This window comes from Leptosomus discolor, chromosome 5 (genome assembly GCF_034619465.1).
Source record: "Leptosomus discolor isolate bLepDis1 chromosome 5, bLepDis1.hap2, whole genome shotgun sequence".
Lineage (NCBI taxonomy): Eukaryota > Metazoa > Chordata > Aves > Leptosomiformes > Leptosomidae > Leptosomus > Leptosomus discolor.
Window position 1 is genome coordinate 47980828 of NC_141395.1, and position 14197 is coordinate 47995024.

A 14197-nucleotide genomic window follows, 5' to 3' on the forward strand; every position below is an offset into this window, starting at 1 on the left:
CTTTGTAGCACACTCACACTTTGGACAGAAATGATGAAGTTGTGCCATGAAACATAGTCAAACAAATTATTTGCCTTTAGAAGAAACTACACATTATAAAAGATTTTAGCAATCCAGGGCAAGAAAAAAAAATCCTAGTGGCATACTTACAGACACTTCCAGAGTTAAAAAAGGCAGAAAACACTGAAGAAAAACTGTTGGCTATATGATCAGTGCTAAACATCAGCTAAACACTACAAACTTGCTGCACATTGAGCACACATTCTGCTGCAGCACAGAGACTACACGCATCTGGTAGGATGGCAAAAGGGTCGATTTCTGGAGTTAAATCAGCAAGGAGGATCCCAAACTAACAACCAACAACAGAAAAAAAGAGTGCTGGTAAAAAGAGCAAAATTGAGCAGACTGTGAGGGCATAGAACCAGCATGATAAAACCAGAGTTTTTCCTCCAACTCCTTATGTACTGGCAGTTAGGAGTACCAGTAGGATATATCATAAGACAGCAAACGAGAGATCTTCATCCATGTAGTTGATGATTCAGAATAACATGTTTCCCCAGACCAAAGGAAGTTATAAGCATAACTATTAGAGGAAAAAAATGTAAACAAACTGTGACTTAAAACTTGGAATTCTCTCAAGTATTTTTACACAGATAAAGAGTCAGAAGTAAAACACAGGACAACTCTGGCTAAAAATGCAACCTGATTCAGTGGTAACGTGAAGTGATTCAAAGTAAAAGGAAACAGCACCTAGAAATGAGTGAAAGTGAAAAAGAAATTTGCATATATGAGGAATGACACCACTGTTTGCAACTGCATAGGCTGACAACTCCCTGGAGACAGAATGGATGGATGGATGATGCTCTGAGCTGCCCTTTAAAGGAATGTCTTTCTTATCACTTACTGTACTTGCGGGACTCCAGGGCCGCTCGCTTCAGCAGGGTAAAGTTAGCTTTTGTGACTCCGGAACCACCCTGAACCACAGTGAAAGAACAAACTTGCTTTTGAACTTGCAGGGAGCCAATGCTTCAGTTCACTACTGAGCTAAGACTCCTGTTCCCTACCTTCAAAACCAAAATCAAACAAACAAAATGCACTTTGAAAGGGAAGAAGGACCCCATTTTCTAGGATCTCAAACAGAACACTCGCTATTTGGCTACATATGTACACCTGAAGCAGTCTCACCTCCTGCAAGAAAAGGATGTTCCTCATTAACAGGGAGGGAAGGTGTGCTCTTAGCCCAAAAGCCATCCAACATCTAGGTTGCGACGACAAGCAGCAGATATTTAGGCAGAGGTGCAGACCCCAGAGCTGGGGAGCAGAGGTCTGCAAACCAGCGCAACAGCAGACACTCACATTTGAAAACAGCCCTGGAACTAGATCTGCCTCTGCTAACTCTGTTCACCTGCAGTGGTCTGTCCTGCCCTATCTTGGGGATATATTAGGTATATGAGTTTGAAGGTAACTATGTTTCCCTTGCTTCTGTCAGCTATGAGGTGCCTGAGCAAAGGTAAACAGTACCAGGCAGTATCTGCAATGACAGCAAATAAAACTGCTTCTTTTTTGGTGCTAGATGTCAAAAATTCCTTGTGAGCAGAGTTGGCTTAAAAGCCTTGAAAAGGTTCAAAGTACTACTGTGACAAAAAAAACCCATTCAAATCCAGAATAGGTAAGTTGCTCCTTGCATCTCTTTTAGAATACCTCAAGTATGGTATTAAAGCTATAGTATTAAAGATCCATTTGGCCAGCCACAGCAGCAGTTTGCTTTCACGCCTATCTGTGATGAAGGGGCTCTGACTGCAGTAGGATTTGAAGAGAACCAGAAAAAGGAGTCAAAGTTTTACATACAATTTAATGGTCACATGAAAAAGGGCCTGCAAAGCTCACCTCTGGTGAGTTGCCACTGGCAGTAATTTGTGGAAGGCCAGTTTCTGAGGAGCCTTATAATACAGCAGCTAAAGAAAAGTATTACATTAATTCTTCCCCTGGGACCTGGCAAATACATGTGGTTACCTACAAGTCCACACCCAGAATGTCCTCATGAATGACAACTCCATTAAGTCCACAGAAACGGGATCCAGTCCTGGCATCTGCAATGACTTTTCACTTGTTCAAGGCTCTAAGAGGTAAAGACTGGACAGCTGAAGAAGGGTGAAGAAAAGATGATGTGGATCATTCTCCCTTCTGAAGAGGACAAATCTCATATCTAACCCTGTGGATTCAGCTAAGAGAGAACGTCAAGGGATGTCTCTGAGAAACCAGCGAGAGCTTTACCTGCCTCCTGATCCAGGACAAGGTCCTCATGCCTGTTCATGAAGGACAGCCAGCCTCAGTTGCCATGCAGAAGCTGAGAGGACACCTATTTCATACAGGACCAGCAAGCATGTTGCACTGAATTATAAGAGGGTCAGAAGGGTTTTCAAGAAAACCCCTCTGGAGTCATTCATTAAGATTCCCAGTCCTTAAACACAAAAGGAATGTCTCTTGGGTATATACTCTTAAGCAAAATACCCACTGGCAATGTCCCTCGAGTGGACATTGCCACCACAGACGGAACACAGTTCAAAGCAGGCAGGTTTCAGTACTACCAGATACACAAGACTGGAACAAAAAGCAGAGAAAACATTTTCCACAGTCTGGAAAGGAAAAGGAAAAGGCCCTGCAATTTAATACGCAGGACAGAAGAATGGATCAGAAAGAGCGGGGGGGGTGGGGGTGGGGGGGTGGTGTTAGGAATTAAAACAAATAAAATTTTACCAAGAAATCTCAGATTATTTCTTGCTCTTTTTTGGCCTAACAAAGCTAAAGCTCCTACAGACTTTATTACTTCTTTTCTTTATTTGTACCACTACAACTGGGTATGCTACAAATTGACCCAACATTGCTCTGTATCAGCTCTGCACTTTCACCTTGGGAACAGTGTATCTTGATTTCTTCCCTTCAAAATGTATCAGTGGCATGGATGTGCCATCTGGGTGACACACGAGTTCTTCGTCACTTACAGCCAGTTACTTATCCAGACAACTTCAGTTACTCACATCAATCTGCATGTTTAGTATACTAAAATTTCCTTCTATTTGTATAACACTACTCTCTTTAACTGGGGTTATTGTGCAAGAAACTGGAAACTCCAAATACATAACAGCTACTAAAAATAAGAAACTAAGAATAGCAATAAAGATTAGGTTCTTCATCTCTCAAAGAACTCTTCTTGTTCCAACAGGTGACCATTTCCATCACAAGAAACTTCCCCAAAAAACCTGGTCTCCTACACTCCAAAACGTTTCCTCCAGCCTGGAGACAAACAGCCTCCTCAAAGCTGGCAAGCAGCAAAACTAGAAGCGTGACCGCTGCCTGTACGATCCTTTGGAGGTTTTCAGGAGAAGATGAGACTGTAAACATACCCTTCAAGCATGTGGTACTGTGGTAAACATCTTAGCAAGCTCCCTTTTCCCAGAAACTACAGATAGCAGGTTAACCCATACTCACCGTAACACTTAGCCGCTGGCTATCACCAGGGACCTCCCCAAACACCAATGGAGGCTCAAGCACTGATTTCTAATTAGTCTAAAAAGAGGCCCCCCCCCTCCCCCCCCGCCATCATTTTAATGGTGACTTAATTACAAGATTATAGGGATACAGTGACTGGAGTCACAAAATTAAATAATTTAATATGAAAAAAAAAGAGCGTCCTTTACAAGGAAAAAGTTAAATTTCACAGTGTGGTTTTATTTGGTTAAGTATCACTAAATTTGTAACATACTGGTGATGTGTACTTGACTAAAGCAGAAGAAAAGATGCAGAACGACACAGGTGAGCACACTGTGACCAGGGAGTACAGACTTCACTACTGGGAAACTTTCCAAATACTACTAGCTTAAAAGAAACCACAAAACAGTTGCTGTTGAGATGAAGTATGAACAAACTTTAGCAGCTACAGACACGCACATGACTTTAGTATTACACTACCACAGATGGTTTTTCAAAATTCATTTTTAGATTAGGAGTTGTGACAAGCAATTTTTTTATCCTAAATAGTTTCCAGAACAACGCCTGACAAGACAGCTCTCAGATTTTTACTGAACTCTTGATCTTTTAATGCAAACATGCTTTGGATAACACTGATCATGACTGGTTGCTGACAATGAGCAGAACCCCTAAAGGCAGAGCCCTGGACTTCTTTTATATATATATTTTATATATATTAACTATGCTATACACAGGTCCCATTTCCTCTCTTCCCAGAGTCTGTCACGTGCTTCTGCCAACTTTACCCCGCCCTTGCACCATATGTCCCCTCTTCCCTGAGTAAAACTGCCAGCCCCATTCCCCAACCTGCCTTTGCAGGACCCCAGCCTTGTGCTTTATATGGCCCTCAACCAAACAGAAACCCCTGCCTTACCCTTCTGACCTGCTGCTTTCAGAGACCGTGCATCTGTACTCGTCGGCACAGAGCAAGCAGAGGGAAGAGGGCTGGCGTGGTGAGCACCCCAGGCAGCTCGGACCCTTACATGGGTGTATTCTCAAGCATTAATGCAGCAAAACCAGCAACAGAAAGGGCTGAGAATAGTGAAGGCAGAAAGGGGTAGCAGGGATTCCTGGTTTCCCACGTGGATTTTGACATCAGCACCCACAGGAGCTTTGAGAGCGCCTTTGTTTCTCTTCCTCTTTGTGGAAGAGAGAGAAAAGTCAAGAACTGTTGTGAAAAATACAGGCTCTGTATGACACAAAGATCAGAAATGCAAAATAACTGGTTCAGGCAAAAAACAGGCCTAACTCTTATCTTATAGATCTTGCTGTTGCTGATAGAAAATCAAGCAGGGGAAGGGAAAGCGAAGCTTTGGTGAGTTATTAACAGTAGTTACGTCATTACAGTTATCCTGAAAAGATGCAATTAGGTCCTTCCCCACCACGTCACTGTGACCCTTGTGGAGAAGCACAGACTTGAGTCTCCAATGGGAGAAAATCTGTACATGTGTATACACGTATTTATGAAGTACAGACCAAAAAATTGGCACTTACACTTTGTAAGGCCCACTCGCTAAACGGTACGCTATTATAAGATGTATTTTGGGCTGAAGGACTGGACATTAATTGATGAGAGTTTTTTCAGTCTTTTTGAAGGCTGACAAAGCAATAGACACATATTTCGGGCAGGTCAAAACAAACTGTCTAGATAGAGCATGACAGGTGCAGCTTTCCTAATGGTGGGAGAAGCAGTCTTGGAATCAGAGGATCTGCTTCATTATGGCCTGTTGTCTAACCTCCCCAAGGTCAATTTTCATGACGCTTTACAAATAAAACACAGAGTGTTTGATTCACTACCCACATTCACACCAATGTAAACCAGGATTATGGCAGAGTTATGTTTATAAACCTGTGCAGGAAAATCAAGCCTGATATTTGCCTCCAAGGAAGGGGCTGATCGAGTTAAGTGCTTATTTAAACTTGGTCAAGTCATTAAAACACCTCTGACCAGGTTCTCCTGCAAGTAAAATTAGGAAGTTCCTTTACAATCTACTTCTATAATTCAGGATGGAAGATGACTCAAATTTATCATTATTTTGCCACAATTCTTGAGGGACAAAGTAGCTTAACCTGGCAAGAAGATGCGTAAAGACTTTGGCCTCCAGACTACAGCCTGGACTGAACCCAAGCTGAACGACTTCTGCTAAAGCTGAGCAACATTGCTGAAAAGTTCTCCACAAAGCAAAGGAAGTGTGAATTGTCCCTTCCTCTCAAAAACTATGAACGAGCAGGCGATCTCAATCCTGTTCCTAGTTGTCAGCAACAGGAATCTTAGCAAACACATACAAGAGCAGCAGTCTCTCCAGGAGTTTTTCTAGGGCAAAGTTAAGGTTCAGCAGCTGGAAATCAGTACTGGAAATCCTACACTGCTGCTGGCTTTCCAGAAAAAAGGTTTCGTTCAGAAATCTGTCAGCCTGGCACTGTTTATGTAGGCAGCAATGTCACAACAAAGCCTGCGGAGAACCTCCGCGTATTTAACAAATGACTTAAACACATTAATATTACTACACTGGTGTAGATTGCTAACTTGGAATTACCATGCAGTTCAGGAAGACCTTACTCCTGCACAGCTTGATGCCACTAGTAACGTAAGCAAAATACAGCAACGTATGCTCAATGTAACTACACCTAGTTACACCAGAGCAAACAGTCTTGCTTGTGCCTTGCAATGCCACGGTTATTCATGCATGTTCCTCAGTCCTGTTCAAGACAGTATCTCATGCAAAGAGAGTGACTATGAGAGCAACACTTCACACAGTCTTTTGTATAACAGAAACTTTTTTTTTTTTAGTATCATGGCAGCATGACGTCTCAGTATCCACAGAAACAGCTTGTTGGCCGTAAGGCAACACCGGGTAGATGCACTGTGGGGACATTTTTCGCTTGGGTATCACCGGCTTGGTGGGTGGGACCCTGAGCACTACAAGGCTCCGCTCTGAGGTTCGCCCTCCCAGCGCGCCCCAAGCAGCCCACGCTTCCCCGGGAGGGCACGGCTGCGACTTCCAGGCCTGGCTAAGATCGAGATGAACTTTCTCCCACCTGAGAGACCTGAACACCGGGAAAACGCCGCATGCCGCCTGAGCGGCCTGGGCTAGGCCATTTAACAGCAGCGTCTCCCCGAGTCCCACCCCCACGACGGCCCCAAAGCGCTCCACTGCTCCTCGCTTCGTGGAAGAGCCACCGACATCCATTTTGGGAGTGGGAGAGCCCAGTCCCGCTAGCAAAGTTTCAGGCTGTGTCCGAAGTTTGGGGGCACTGCGAGATGCCCAAAGCGAGGGTGACTAACGCGGCGGCCGAGCGGCGAGGTGTCCCCGCCGACGCCCCTCGCCCCGCCGGCGGCCAAACGCCCCCGAGCGCCCCCGAGGCCGCGCACCTCCAGCCGGCGCCGCCGGGCCCCGGGGAGCACGCCGGGCCGGGGCAGGCCAAAGGACGAGGGGCAAGTTCAGGTCGCACCCAACTACTTCCCGAGATCTGAGACACGGCAGGCCCAGCGCGGTCCCCTCCGAGCTCGGCCCAGCCCGGCCCCGCCGGCCGCGGCCCAGCCTTGGCGCAACGGCCACCGCCAGCAGCCGGACCCGGGTGGAGGGGAGCTGCGACGGGGGCTCCTCCGAGGCCCTCGAAGGCAGCGGCGCTGGGGCGGCCCACCTGTGCCCCCGCCCGCCCCCAGCCACCGGCGAAGCAGCCGGGCGGGGGCCCCGGGGGCGGATGGCGCGGTTGGTGCCTCCTCCGCCGCCGGAGCAGAGCGGAGCGGGCCGGCAGCGCCGTGGCGCAGAAGCGCCTGCCCGGCCCGGGGGAGCGCCGAGGGGCCGGCGGAGCCCTCACCCCGGCGGGAGGAAGGCGTAGACGGGACGGGGACTCGGACATCATGGCTGAAGCAGCCCCCTCCCCTCCGGCCTGCCCCGGCGTGGCTCCCCAACCCCGTCCCTCGGCCTCCCCCCCCCGGCGGCAGGGGCTCGGGGCCGCCCCCGCGGGCCCGGTTACCTGCTTCCCGGGGACACTTTGGAGACGCCTCCAACATCGGCAAACACTAAAGAGAACTGACCCCGCCGCCGCGGCGGCCGCCGCCGGCCCCAACCACTCCGCCCCCCCCCCCCCCCTCCACACACACACCCACCCCTCGCCCTCCCGCCGCCGCCGCCCCGCCTCAGCGGCCCCCTTCCCTGCACCACCCCCCCCCCCAACCCTTTCCGGCCTTCTCCCGCCGCCCCCGCAAGGCTCCCGGCGCCTCGTCCGGGCCTCGCTTTCCCCCCCCGCTCCCGCGGCACGAATGGCCCCGTCCGAGTCCCTTTTCCCGGCCCGGCGAGGCGGAGCGCAGCGCCCCTAGCGGCCACGCCGAGCCCTGCTCCGCTCCGTCCTCCCGCCCTCCGCCCCGGCGGGGCCCGCCGTTCCCCGGGGTTCGTCGTCGTCCCCACCCGGGGCCGGGGCTTCTCCGCAACCGGCCTTAAGCTGGGGGCCGTGGGTGAGCCAGTTCCACCCCACACCAGTGGTGCCATCATAAAATACTGATCTTGAACCCCAAAAACCTCGTGAAAGGTGAGGACGTTTTTCTTTCTTTGCAAGTCCCCTAGAAAACGCAGAGGTGGATGGCAGAAATAATAATTAAAAAAAAAAAAAAAAAGTCCTGTTTGGGGATATGCAAAACTGAGATTAAAGGCTAAAGAGGTTTTTGAAGTCTTGTTTTAAATTAGAAATTAATAAAAGGGGGGGGGTGGGGTGGGGGGTGTGATCAAAGAAAACCATTCCTGACCATCTTTAGCACTGAAATGATAACATTCAAATTCTTCATCTCAAAGTAATCAACAGTTTATTGGTCATTAAAAAAAAAGAAGGCTTCCAAGTTTAATCCAACTAATTTCATTTGTAAAAATCTGGTTTCTTCACGGGTTCAAGTAATTATTTGCCAAGTAAGACAAACCAAGGATTTTTAAACCTGCACCAAAACCAAGCAGAAGCATCAGAACCTGCAGCAATGAATTTCCTACCTGATTTGCAAGACTGCAGTAACGAAAGTCTTCAGGCTTAGAAACAAAATCAGATTTTTTGGAGGGGAAAGATGCCTGTATCTTTTTATTAGGCAACTGGATTTTAATGATAGTGAGGAGAGTTAGAACATTAGACATAGCAAATGTAATTTAAAAACCCAAAATATTTCAGTCAGGATCAGTATGAATTCAGGGTTCATATTTCCTCCAATATCTTATTCTACAAGATTTTTTTTTTTCTTTTCAAATCATGACTTGAAACCAAAGTGCTGGATCAGTATGAAAACCGTGCAAATAAGACATAACCTGACAGGGTTCCCAGTGCTCATGGTACAGACACACTCTAACAGCACACAGCCCAGGTGAATTTTGGTAGTAAGCTCGCATATTGTGGACAATAATTTACACACCAAAAACATGCAATGAGACTTAGCAGCAGGGCTGTATTATGAGTATCTAAGTGACAGCAAGGTTTTATTCCTACTAACAGAACACTAATATGGCATTTACAGCTCGTTTAACCACACTTTGGGAACGCAGCATTTGCCAAGATGGTTTTATACATACCCTCTGTTCAGCTGTGGTAGCTCTTCATCCTCCCCTTCTCATTCCTCCGTTGTTTAGTTTTCTGAGATTTCTTACCCCTTATTTCATTTCAGAAGTGAGCATAGAAGTACACAGTATAATACAATTTCTTATGTATTCTCCTGAGGTAATTTAGCAACGGATAATAATGCAAGTACTTTTCAAGGCTACTACAAGTTTTTGCGTAAGTAAAGTTCATTCAGATGCCAAATCATGATGTCATTGTCTAAAAGTTTGTGGGTTTTAGTTTGTTGTTTTTCCTTTTTTTTTTTCTTATTTACATCAAATTTTACTTTTCACTTTACTTACTGTTAGTAGTTTGAAGAACAGCCCTACAGTATAGCATATACTTAGTATTGGTGTACCCAGCAGAAAAATGGATTCAGTGAATGTCAGCACCAGGTTACAAGGGAAGTTTTCTGAACCTTCTGCAATAGATAGAATTCCAACAAGCCTCTAACATCTCCAGTCTGTGCTATTATTTCAATATCTAACATTTTTATCATATTGCTATCACTACACACTAAAAGCTTAGTTTAAAAACATATCTTGAAATATACATAGCAACTCAGAAGAGTCTCATTTTAATACACATTCTCTGCTGCAAATCGCATATAGCTTAAAGAAAACTGAATATGAAAGAGCAAAAATTTTATTCAAAACCTTATCATATATAATTAAACACACTGATGACTTTTGAATCTAATTTTGTCCAGGTATAGAACAAAGAATCAAATATTTTATAATCATTTTAAGGCCATGATAGTGTTTTGCTTTTTAGTGTTTCCTATATGATTGGGACTTCACATATCTGAACTGCACTACTAGCCACTCCTTAGATTTACTGTACCTTTACAGGTTTTTTCTCCTACTGTTGAGATACGGGATAAAGGATAAAGGCTAGTCAGTGCCTCCAGTAAGAGCGGCTCATCAGAACCCAAAAAGTTCTTGATTTTTGAAAATAAGAGATGCATAGTTTGTACATACTCATCCACTCCATTAGGACACAATGAGAGTGTCATGACTTGCCCAGAAATCTAGTTTCAGTAGGGGAGTTGTTAATAGGAGTGATTAATTCAGTATGCAGTTTGAAAACAAGAGGAAGGGGAAAAAAAAGCCACCCTAATGCCTAAACGCCTGCACAGATGTCTAACTGGGGGAAAGGGTACAGAGCAATTCCATTTGGTCTGTACACATGGGTGCAGAACACTTGAAGACACTTGGCCTTGTCATTTCTAACCTCAGATTCAGAAAAAAAACAAACTGGCACTTCCAAGCTGACTTAAAAGAAAAAGATACATTAATTTTTACTGATACATTTTGTTACTATAATTGTTTTTTTTTTAAAAAAAAAAAAGTAATCAACAATAGAAAATGAAAAATGTGTTGGAAAGGACCTCTGAAGGTCATCTGCTCCATTACCCTCCCTGCCCCCTCAAAGCAGGACCAACTTTAACACTGGATCTGACTTCGGAATTATCAGGTTGCCCAGTTTACTTTTGAAAACCTTGAAGGATGGAGAATTTTACAACCTCTTCCAACAATCTGTTCCAGGGTTTGATAAAGTTTCTTTTTAGCTGTACTTTTAAAATGTATCTTAAAGAACTTAGATGCTATTTTGATATCAAAGTTGAAAGAGTAATCAAGCTAATACTGAGGGCTCATAACATACCCACAGGAAGTGGATAATGCATAATTTGTATTAGTCATAGTCATTCAACTGCATGAAAGCCTCTAACAGCTTAACACCAGAAGACTGGGTCACAATTTCTTTTTTTAATAATATTTTTCCAATAACTAAAAGCTATTAGAAAAGCAATAGCCAGGACTTTGGGATTGTATTTGATTAAACCCGTTTTACTAATAAACCTAAGTCTAATCAGAGCGCTGCTCTTCCCAGTTACAGGTGCAGAACTGTGCCTATGAAAGTAGATTGTTGACTACAGTGCACGTGATACAAGGGGATAAATTGTTTTAGTCACTTAGGTAGAATGAGAGACATGAACAAACCAAGATACAAGAAGCTTACGAGTAAATACTATGCAGAGTTTTCTAAGGTAATGGAAACCATTTATTCTTTATGCTCCAGTGAAGACTCACGAGCATCAACTTTAACAACTCACAGAACACATTATCTTTCATGATTCACATCTAAAATGAGAGTTCTCTGAATCAGATGAATCACACAATCACTTCAGGAATCTAAATGAAGTGAACTAGAACTTGCGCTTGTCAGCACATTTTCAACTTTTTCCATCACTTCAAATCACTGTTAGTATAAGGACATTGTGCAACCTCCAGATCCTCATCTCCTTTAGCAAGTATCGTTGTTTCAGAGCACACCAAAGTGAATCCAACCAAAATGACCTGCTGATTTTGCAATGACCAGCTTACATCTAGGTCTCCTGTCATCAAGGTATCAAAGCCAGCTCTGCATTTGTTGGCCCACTGACCCAAATTCAGGTCGCTTTGCAGGTAGAATTGTACTCACTTGTAATTATTTGGTCCCATTGCTCTCCTACATCAGTGCTGCAAATAGTAAAGCCTTGTCTCAATAAAAGCTTTACCCTTTTAATAATGTTAGTTTAAAAATTATACTGACAAAATATTTTATAGTATATCGTAGGAGTTGTATTATACATTCAGAAAACTTCACATTATTCAGTATCCTAGTTTGTGCATGCAAAACTGAATGAAAGCTAGGCCAAAATCTCTACTTTAAATTCCTACGTTTAATTTGGTTTGGGTTGCAATGACATGACTGGTTTTGTTGCAGTTATTTCCATCATTTTCCATTTATTTTCCACACAAGGAACTGCAAGAACTTTCTGTACAGTCATCCCTCCTTCTTACAACCACAGAAAATGTCACTATGCGTTATTTATGCCTGCCTAGTTGGCATCTATGGTAACTGTATAAACTTGTGCATACGTGCACAGTTAGTTAATACACACAAGTTCACTGTCCATGTTGAATACAAGGAACTTCTCATATTTCCTATGTTTTCAAGATTTAGAAAAACCTAGGTTTGGATTAGTCCTGTAAAACACAGATCACAGAATTTTAAAAAATAAGAGGTAATTCAAATGGCATCTCATGACTACAGACAAACATAACTACAGTTTGATCACTTCACAAGAACACCACCAGAACTACCAACCTGATGATCATGGCCTATGGGTTTTCCACTACAAAGCACACAGTCTGACATTCAGACACAGTGGCACACAGCCACTGGAATGGCCCAGTTCTGCATGATTGGACTCTGCTACTTCATGAGAATACATTGGCTTTGCTCAGGGGAGAAGTATGGGAAAGCCCAAGTGCAATTACAGGCCAAAGCAGCAGTAGATTATATAAATTCATGTTTACAGGCCTGTTTCATTGGTTGGGGTTTTTTTTGTTGTTTGGGTTTTGCTTTACTGATAGCATCCTGACTACATAAAAAGGCCTTCGAACAAGTCCAGACACAATGCTATTTTACTCAATGGCATTGCACATCTTGATGGGGCATCACACCCATCTTGATGGGCTTTGGATTCCCAGTAGTGCCTCTCACTGCAGGCACAGATGACAGAAGCAGATCAAACACAACCACAGCTGCACCAGAACAGCACCCATCTGTCTGTACCAGGTACATTTATTTGCCACAGCCGTGCTGGTGAGAGATTGTATCTAATCATACCTCTCGACAACTTTACAAGTAGCAGACCATAACGGACTAGGGCACAGATGAAGCACGGATCAGGCCTTTTAAATCTTGAAGTTAAGGCCAGTGTTGGACATGAAAATTCAATATTCCACTCATCGCCAAACACATTCTTGTACAGACATTAAATTTACCTGATACAGTTACGCAGATGTAAAGGGACTCAACTGGGGAGAACTGAATCAGAAGAAAGGTACCTTCCATTTTACATAGTTTGTTTGCTTTTCCACCCAGCTGTGTAAGTTACACTGCTACAAAACCTGCTACATACTTCACCAACAATCTTATTCCCTACTGCACCAGGGTAGTTAAGGCAAACAAAGCCTAACCCTCCTAAAACACTCCTTTTATTGCAGGACAGTGGAAAAACTCTGCAACAAGTTGAAAAGGACTTGAATTTCTAACGTTTTGTAGAAGTAAAAAAATGACTTAAGGCAATTGGGCACGGTTATAAATTATACACTAAGTTAAACCTATATCAAATTAGTATTTTTTTAAATGATTATTCTCTCGGAACAAGGACTTAGACATACATGGAGTAAAACAGCAAGCAAAAAAAGAGAAAGAAATTCTCTATACACAGCATTATGTAGACTTTTCATACAGAAAAAGGCTTCCCCACACCCCACCCCCCAAAGAAAAGCTTCAGAAGTTACTAGCATGGTAAACAGAATCAGTAAACAACATAAAGGGCTTATCGTAGTCAATAGGAACAACACTAAAGCATTGCCTAAACGTGCTCTAAGTATTGAATCTCTTCATGAATGGAAACACTAAAAGCAAAGACAACTGGCAGCATTGTCACTCAAATGATGTTTGGTTTCAGAGGATTACCGATGTCTCCGATTTGCCGTTAGTGCCGTCTCCTGCCAGCATACATTAGCTTCAGTTTCAGTTTGCCTAATTTTTTAAGTGACGGCTCTTAGAGCAACGAGATTTGTGCCGCTTCTAGGAACAGCAGCAACATACAGCTTCAATCCATGTGAGGTGTTACTGAGTAGGTGTTACATCAGTTGAAAATACAGAACTCTGTGCAATTTACACCTACATCCATGCAATTTAACTACTCAGTTTCACATACAACGTAGCCATTTCTAAGTGAGTTTGCCGCGTATTATGCATGTTACAGCAACTAGCACGGGAACTTTTTCACAGGACAACAGGGAATTAATAGTATAACAACATATGCTGAAAGGGAGACAAATCATATTTCTGTTAGACGAAGTGGTTTAAAGCTGTTTGTGTTTCAGATCATTTCACAATCCTGTCTAAATTAAGGCCCCCACCCTCAGTGAAGTTTTTTGGGGACTGGAGGTTAGAGGAGTTCTGGGCTATTTTGAGAATTGACACAAATGCACTAACTGGATGCTTCTACTAAAACGTCGCTGTATAG

The 14197-nt window shown here is 43.9% G+C and overlaps 1 protein-coding gene across 1 annotated transcript in view; it reads right to left on the reverse strand.

Annotated features, from left to right (window-relative positions):
- STAU2 (staufen double-stranded RNA binding protein 2) overlaps window positions 1-7536 on the reverse strand; it is a 168398-nt gene extending 160862 nt beyond the window's left edge. Inside the window, exon 1 of the mRNA XM_086465158.1 lies at window positions 7510-7536. The gene's annotated coding sequence lies outside the window, so the exon portion shown is untranslated. The remainder of the gene's footprint in view (window positions 1-7509) is intronic.
- Window positions 7537-14197: the final 6661 nt, after the last annotated feature.